Genomic DNA, 8,779 nt, shown 5'->3' on the forward strand with positions numbered 1-8,779 from the left:
CTGGGACCCCAGGGCCATCCTTCTCTTGGAGGCCCCTCTCGGTGTCTCACCTGCCAACAGATTTGTTCCGGGAACACACACACCCCCCGGCTCCCCTCCCAACCACTGTCAGGACCACTTTCTCCTTGAGGTTCTTTCTTCTCTTGGCTTCTGTGGCGGAGAGGGCAGACCGTTCCCCCTCCACAATTCTGCTGCTACCCTCCCTCCTTGGAACAGATCCCCGGATGTCTCTTAGGCAGCCGCATACCCAGCTTGAGTTCCCAGCTTCCACTGCAGTTAAGAGTGACAAGATGACAAAACTTTGTCCATAAAACACAAGTGTTGCGGGACAAGATCATCCTACGGGACATGGACATGGTGGGTGTCTATAAGAGCAAGACCCTCGACCAGGTGGGAATCATCCCAAGATGATCAGTCACCACCTATAATCCTGTGAAGCAAGTCAGCCTAGCCTTGGGGCCACCCCCTCCTCCTGCTTCAAACCCCTCAAGTAGCCTGCTTGGTTGTTATAAAGGCATAGAGTGCTCTTAGGGAGAAAAAAAAATGGAAAGTGCTATGTGGGGCTTCTGGGAAATCTCCTTAAAGGGAAAGAGTACATCCTTCTGTACCCTGACCTCCGTCAGCTGCCTGAAACTTGAGTGTGATGGCTGGGGCTCTAGCAGCTATCTTGGATCGTAAGGACAAGGGCTATACCCTGGGGATAGTGGAGCTAAAAGCTGAAAAGAGCCTGGGTCCCTGATGATTTTGTGGAATCACCATTCCGATCCTGGCCTGCTGACTAGATAAACTTTTAGCTTGTTTAAGCCACAGTTATTTTGAGTTTTCTGCAGCTGAACTAAATTCTAATTGAAACAGCTTTTGTCTCAATTGACTCTCCTAGCCTCCCTCCTCATTCTCTGCTGGTGCCTGCTCTTGGAGCACACCTCCAGAGCAGAAGTAGCCCTGCTGATGCCTTCAGAAGGGTCCTTTTCCCTTTCGTTCCCTCTCTCGCTCTAGTGAATTCATGTAAAGCTCTTGGCTTTAATTACAAGCTATGGTCCCAAGCTGGATGTCTAGCACAGAATTGTGTATTCAACGGTGTGTTCAACACATCAGACACCCTGATGTCTAGCAGGCCCAGATTAAGCAGGCCATTTCAAAATTATTGGTCTCGTCCTCTCCAAAATTGCTCGTCTCAATGAGGGGCAGCACCTAGTTGCTCGGCAATCACCTAAGAGTCCCCTTGACGTCTCATTCCTTCCCTCCCACCAGTTCAGCAAATTCTGATGGTTTCCTTGGGAAGCCCCTCCTACACCCACCCCCCAGAAAGGACCCCAACTTAATCCTCTCACCTACGCCACCATCAGTGCTCACCTGGCTGACTGGGCTCTCATTTGCACTCAGGTCCTGCTTCTCCACAAAGCTACCAGAATGCAAAATGTGGGTAAACTTTTAAAAACAATAGGAGATTTAAAACATCATTTATGCTTGGAACAGATTATTTTTTATCTACCCCTCCAGATTCCCCCTGTAGTTCTAGAAAACTCTCCTCATTCTTCAGTTATTTCACTGGAAAAGGGCTAGAAGCACTAACATATTATAAGCATAGCTTTAGCTTAGGGCGAACTCTCAAAAATTTAACTTTAACCCAAATAATACTGGTAACATACAAAAGTCAAATAAAAAATTAACTACTTATTGCTGTCTTTTTTTTTTTAAGATTTTATTTATTTATTTGACAGACGGAGATCACAAGTAGGCAGAGAAGCAGGCAGAGAGAGAGGGAGGGGAAAGCAGGCTCCCTGCTGATCAGAGAGCCTGACAATGCGGGGCTCGATCCCAGGACCCTGGGATCATGACCCCAGCAGAAGGCAGAGGCTTTAACCCACTGAGCCACCCAGGCGCCCTCTTTTTTTTTTTTTAATTAACATATAACGCATTATTAGCCCCACTGGTACAGGTCTGTGAATCGCCAGGTTTACACACTTCACAGCACTCACCATAGCACATACCCTCCCCAATGTCCATAACCCAACCACCCTCTCCCTGTGTCCCCCCACGCCCCCCCGCCCCGGCAACCCTGCTGTTTCTGGATACTAACCTTCATGCTTTTTTTTTTGAAAGAGAGAGAATCTTAAGCAGACTCCATGCCCAGCAGAGAGCCCCAGACTGTTTGAGGTCACAACACTGAGATCATGACCTGAGCTGAAATCAAGAGTCAGATGCTTACCCAGCTGAGCTTACCTGCGTGTTTCTAAGCACTGTAGTTCTCCTCTTATTTCTTTAGCCCTTACGTTGGAAGGGGATTTGACCCTTGCCCGTCATCACCCTTCCCATTCCCAGCAGCTGTAGCACCATTCAGGGTTTATAGTATTTTGCCTCCATAACTACGCACAGCTGAGCCACATGATATGTCCTAGATTTGCTTTGTATTGTACAGTTTTGTATTTCCTGGAATTGGGGTTTACTTTTTTTTTTGCTTTTTTTTCCATGCTCCAATATTAAATTATCCTTAAATTTGTTGCAGAACTAAAAATCTCTCTGAAACGATTCAAATACATCAAATAATCTATCAGCTTTTTCTTCTTGGGAACATCACTGTCCCCTGTTTAGGACTTTTCTCTAGGTTTACTGCCCTGGGCCCTTCGCCATCATCCTGAGCTGTTCCTTTTGTCTCTCGTGTTGGAGTCTCACATTGCCTGAACCCCATGTCTTAATTTTCTTTGCTTCATGCCCTAATTTTGATGTATATTCTTCAGTATCTTCCTGAAGAATATATTGATCCTGAAGAATGTATTGATAAATACATTGATCTCATATGCCTGAAAATATTTACCTTACTCTCACACTTAACTAATAGTTCGGCTGGGAAGAGAATGCTGGCTTGAAAATAATTTTTCAATCAGAATTTTGAGGGCATCACACCAGTCTTTTTGTTTCTAGTGATGCTGTTGGTCTAACGCTGTTGTCATTTCTAAACCTTGGCACCTGTTTTCCTCTCTCTCCCTGGATTTTGTCTGTTCACAGTGTTCTGAGATGTTGTGATGATGGGACCTGGTGTGGGTCATTTTAGTTTTATTTTTAAAAAATTACTTAAATTCAATTTAGTTAACATATGCTGTATTATTTGTTATTGGGGTAGAATTTAGTGATTCATCAGTTGCTGTTGGATGTTAACCCAGTGCTCCTACATCTAGTGCTCTCCTTAATGGCCACTGCCCAGTTACCCCATCCCCCCACCCACCTTCCCTCCAGCAGCCCTCCGTTTGTTTCCTAGAGTTCAGCGTCTCTTGTGGTTTGTCTCTGTATTTTCTTTTTTTAAAGATTTTATTTATTTGACAGAGATCACAAGTAGGCAGAGAGGCAGGCAGAGAGAGAGAGAGAGAGAGAGAGAGGAGGAAGCAGGCTCCCCGCTGAGCAGAGAGCCCGATGTGGGACTCGATCCCAGGACCCTGGAATCATGACCTGAGCTGAAGGCAGAGGCTTTAACCCACTGAGCCACCCAGGCGCCCCTGTCTCTATATTTCCATCTTAATTTATTTTTCCTTCCCTTCCCATATGTTCATCTGTCTTGTTTCTTAAATTCCACACGAGTGAAATCATATGGTGTACGTCTTTCTTAAGCTTATGTCACTTAGCATAATACCCTCTAGTTCCATCCACATCCTTGCAAATGGCAAGATTTCATTCTTTTTGATGGCTGAGTAACATTCCATTGTATATACATACCACATCTTCTTTATCCATTCATCTGTCGATGGACATCTGGGCTCTTTCCATATCTTGGCTATTGTGGACACTGCTCCTATAAACATTGGGGTGCCACGGGTCTTTTAAAAATTATTTGCTCTGGTGACTCAGTTGTTTTGATCTGGAAACTTAGTTCTGGAAAATTTCTCGTAGTCTCTTGATAATTTTCTACCCTCCGTTTTCTCTTCCTGGAACTTCTGCTAATCAGATGTTGAATATCCTAGATGGATCCCTCAATTTTCTTAACTTTTCCATTTTTCTCTTCCTTTTTTTCCATTTGGGGAGATTTTCTCAACATTATCTTGCAGTTCATCTGCTTAAATTATTCCCTTCATATTTAAAAAAAAAATTTTAAGATTTTATTTATTTATTTGACAGAGAGAGAAATCACAAGTAGTCACAGAGGCAGGCAGACAGAGGCAGAAGCAGGCTCCCCGCTGAGCAGAGAGCCCGATGCGGGGCTCGATCCCAGGACCTGAGATCATGACCTGAGCCAAAGGCAGAGGCTCAGCCCACTGAGCCACCCAGGCACCCCTCCCTTCATATTTTTAATCTTTCAAGAGTTTTTATCTCTGAATATTGTTTAGTCTCTTACACTCACAACCATGGCAAGTGTGTAAGGCTTTATTGGTGCCCATGGTTCTCAACTCTAGGTGCATGTCACAAAAACCTGGGAAGCTTTTACAAACTAATGATGCTCAAGGATTATGATTTAATTGGTCCAAGATGGGCCCCAAGCATAGTTTTATTTTTCTTAACTGTTGTCTCATCTCCATTAGAAATAAGCTCGTGTTCCCATTCCTTTATGTCCAGACATGGGCCTGGTGCATAGTTAGGCAGGCACTAAATAACTGTTGAATGAATCAATGAACAAAGCACTGCTTTGTAAAGATTGTAGAATAAGAGCAAGTTATAGGCACTACGTCTCTTTTATCCATAATGTTTTCTCTAAATATATTTGAAAACTTAATAGTACCTGAAAGTAACACAAGTCTTGTATGTCAAAAAAGTATTTAAAACCCAGATTTTTTTTTTTTATCATGAAACTCCTATTTCATCTTGCCTTTAAGGCGAGTTTTTAACAACATATGTCTTGCGAACTAGGAAGTTAAAGTCTAGTAATTTTCATTCCAGTTTCTGCAGAAGCTCCAAAGCAGGAGTGGCTGCATGCTGAGAGGAGCGGGAGGAACACAGGACTGCACCACAAAGTGGCCCAAAGCAAGTCCAGACTTCTGCCTGCTCACTAGCCCGTACAAGAGGTGGAAGCTAGAGGATGAGATCGTTAGAAGCTGTTGATACGCTTTGAGTCTCCACCCAGGGAGGGAAGTGGTGGATGATTCTGTTTCACCTCAAATTGACAGAGGCAGAGCGTGTAGAGGCCAAATTGAATTTAAGACAGAGCGTGAGCACCAGAGGCCAAAAGGCAAGTTGTCAGGGGCCAGCAGGGAGCCTGCAGCATCCAAAGTAAGGGAGTGGCAGGTGGGACAGCAGACAGGTCTTGAAAACATTCATGAAAGATGGACCAGAAGGACAAGTTCCAGTTTTAAACATGACGGGCTTAGAGAGCCAGAACCAAGTTCACAACAGCTATCAGTGAAGTATGCACTTTCCTCTCCATCTCACTCCCCTCTTAGCAACATTGGGGCCAAAGAGGTGGCAGCACAGTAGGAAACAGGGCCAAGCACTTGCTGCCTACCCTGCGTCCCCCACCACACAGGGCAGGGCTGGCAGTGGGCTGAAGGTGGGTAAGGGGCAGTCTCCGTCTCCAAATCCAGTTAGAGGTTTTGTTGTTACACTGGACTGGACACATGACCTGCCAATGGGAGGGCCTTTGGTACCCAAAGGTGATGGGAGAAGCCTTAGGACTTGTCAGACCTTCTATCCAGGGGCAGGGGGACAAGCCTCAGAGAATAAATTGAAAAACTGTGGGAAACTATAATAAAGTTGACTTTTGATCACATTGAGCTTGTTTAACACAACAGTTGAACTAGCACTTTGCATCCTGTGTTTTCCTTTGCCACTGAATGCAATTTTTCAGCTTAAGTTCATTGATATTGGATTGTGGCTCTACTGATTTGAGGTGTGGGCAAATTCATGATTTCTACCTGCTGCAATAAGTCTACGGGATCTACATTTCTTTTTCCTCCTGCTAATTCACCAGAACCTGAATTTGGTGTGGAAAGATGGGATTCTGAATGAAAAAAAATGTACAGAATTATAGTTGGTTTGAGTCAAACATATATAAAAGGAGAAAGCCTCTAATTCTTGCAGTGGTTTTTTTTTTTTTTTTAAGATTTTATTTATTCGAGAGCGGAGAGAGTGACATGAGGGGGAGGATGGGCAGAGGGAGAGAGAGAAACAGACTCCCCCATGGGCAGGGAGTCTGATGCAGGGCTCAAACCCAGGACCCTGGGACATGACCTGAGCTTAAGGCAGACGCTTAACAGATTTGAGCCACCCAGGCGCCCCCCCCCCCCGCACTGTTTTAAAGATTTATTATTTTGGAGAGAAGAGAGAACACGTGCAGGCACATGAGCAAGAGCAAGGGGAGGGGCAGAAATCTTAGGCAGACCCTGCTGAGCACAGAGCCTAACCAGGGCTCAATCCCAGGACTCTGCTGATCATGACCTGAGTTGAAATCAAGAGTTGGACGCTTAACCGACTGAGTCACCCAGGCGCCCCTGTAATTCCTGCAGTTTTAAAAACACGTTTTTGGAGAAAGGCAGTACCAGCTCACAGAGGAACAGAATTCCCACACACTGACAAGTGCTGACGTGGATGCTTGAATGATGGAGCTGCACTTTGGAGGGAATCTAAACAAGGGCTGTCTTTGGTGGGTGGTGGGGTGGGGTGGATACTGGCTGGGAAGCAGAATTTTCTGGGGTGATGTGATCTTGAAAGACTCAGTTGGCTGGTTGTAAGCACTTGTCACCTAAGTGGCACACTTAAGATTTGTGCATTCACTGTACATAAATTTCATCCACCCTCCAAATAAGGTAAACTAGCTCATAACATGCCTGTTGAAGTGTTTAGGAGTGTGTACTGTCTGCAACTGTCCTTCAAAATGTATCAAAACCAGGATGGATGAAGGAATGGTTAGTAGCATGATAAAGAAATGTAGCAGAAAGTTAACTATAGAATTAAATGGAGGATATGTAAATATTTTAACTTCTCTGTAAACATTCACAATGCTGGCAACCTTATAGGATATTGGCAAATGTACTTCTGAAACCCATGCCCAGGACAGTTGTCAGCTTCTAACTTTAGTGGGTACTATATTGCCATATACTTGCTACTTTTAAGTACAGAGACCCTAGGGTATTTGCAGGTGTTCTACCATCATTTAAACTTTTAAATGTAAAAAAAGTAAAAAAAACCGAGTTTTTATATCTTTTTTTTTTTTTCCAAGTTTTTACACCTTAAGATGACTCCAGCGAGTTTTACACATTGTATTACCAACTGGAATGCATCCAAAGTGGGCTTCCCATGTGTGAAGAAATCCCACAGCCCAGGGGACTTGGAGGCAGAATATATGTTCAGCAGTCATCTTGTTTTCCCCAAAGCCAGACTAAGCCTAAACCCTTACTTAGGACCTGGAAGGAAAGTTTTAGGAATTTTAAGGCAAACGAGGGTGTCGGAGGACTAAGGGAAGAAAGGAGGGTGAGGTCTTCAAGCTCTTGCTCTGGAGCCAGACCACATCCTTTCCTAGGGACAGAGCCCCTCTCCTCCTTTAGAAACCCGACTTTGCAACCAGGTAATTTATGTTGACCAGACCTTCTTTCCCCGTTATCCCTCTTGGAGGAACTCAAGCGACAAGGACACAGGAACCTCAGACTTAGATCCCGGCTTCCAGAAGCCTCTGAGAACAAAGAAGATGACAGTGGCCATATCTCACTTTCTTTTAAAACTGAATCTCTGAGATCATTACTGATCCAGGGTCATTTGGCTCTGGTCCTCCAATCCCTCCTTCCTCAGCTATGCTTCCTGAGCCCACTGGGACAGGGCAAATCTGCAATGTTTTCCCAGAGAATCAGTTTTCCTTGGTGATTTGGGGAAAATTATTTGAAAGTATTATTGCTATATTAAAACAAGCATGGATATATTATGGAGTGGAAAATCCCTATTTCTTCCACTAAAAAGGGAGATTCTGAAAAGATTTTGCTCAGCCCTTATAAACTACACCCCCACGCTCCCAAGGGTGCATCTTTTACTCCCCTGATACCATTAAGGAAATTTCACTGGAAAATTTCAGGAAGTATTTTTGCTAGATGGAAGAACACTGTAGACAAAGGTTACTTCTGGCGAATGAAGGATAATGAAGTTTTGAATCTTTTTCCCTCTATAACAAGAAACAAAAGACAAAAAGAAAAACCTAATACAAAAAATAAATATATATGGTTCCTGGGAGGAAAATCCTAGAGTGCTATGGGATGACAGGTGGCCTACAGCCTCACAGAGTAGCAGTTATGTTCTGGGACCACCTACCTCGAGTCTAAGGGAAGGAAGGCACATGTTTACCTGTTTATGAGCTCACTCATAAAGGGGACCATTGGGGAATTCCGAGAAGAAGGTGCAGAAAAAAAGAGCTTCTGGAATCAGAGACTGCCACAGTTGTGAAACTTTGGGCAAGTCATTCTCTAGACCTGTTTCCTCATCTTTTTTTTTTTTTTTTTTTTTAAAGATTTTTTATTTATTTATTTGTCAGAGACAGAGGAAGAGAGGGTGAGCGAGCACAGGCAGACAGAGAGGCAGGCAGAGGCAGAGGGAGAAGCAGGCTCCCCGCGGAGCAAGGAGCCCGATGTGGGACTCGATCCCAGGACGCTGGGATCATGACCTGAGCCGAAGGCAGCCGCTTAACCAACTGAGCCACCCAGGCGTCCCCTGTTTCCTCATCTTTAATATGGCTTTAACACTGTCTTCAGGGTACTGTGAGGACGATATAAGTCAAGGTATATAACACGCTGGTGTATTCTGGGTACTCAACAAATATCACTCCTTTCCTATCCCTGGTGCAGTGTAGTAGAGGAAAAAAAAAATCTTTCAAAACATT

This window comes from Lontra canadensis, unplaced genomic scaffold (genome assembly GCF_010015895.1).
Source record: "Lontra canadensis isolate GAN:19392208 unplaced genomic scaffold, GSC_riverotter_1.0 scaffold16, whole genome shotgun sequence".
In the NCBI taxonomy this organism is placed as follows: domain Eukaryota; kingdom Metazoa; phylum Chordata; class Mammalia; order Carnivora; family Mustelidae; genus Lontra; species Lontra canadensis.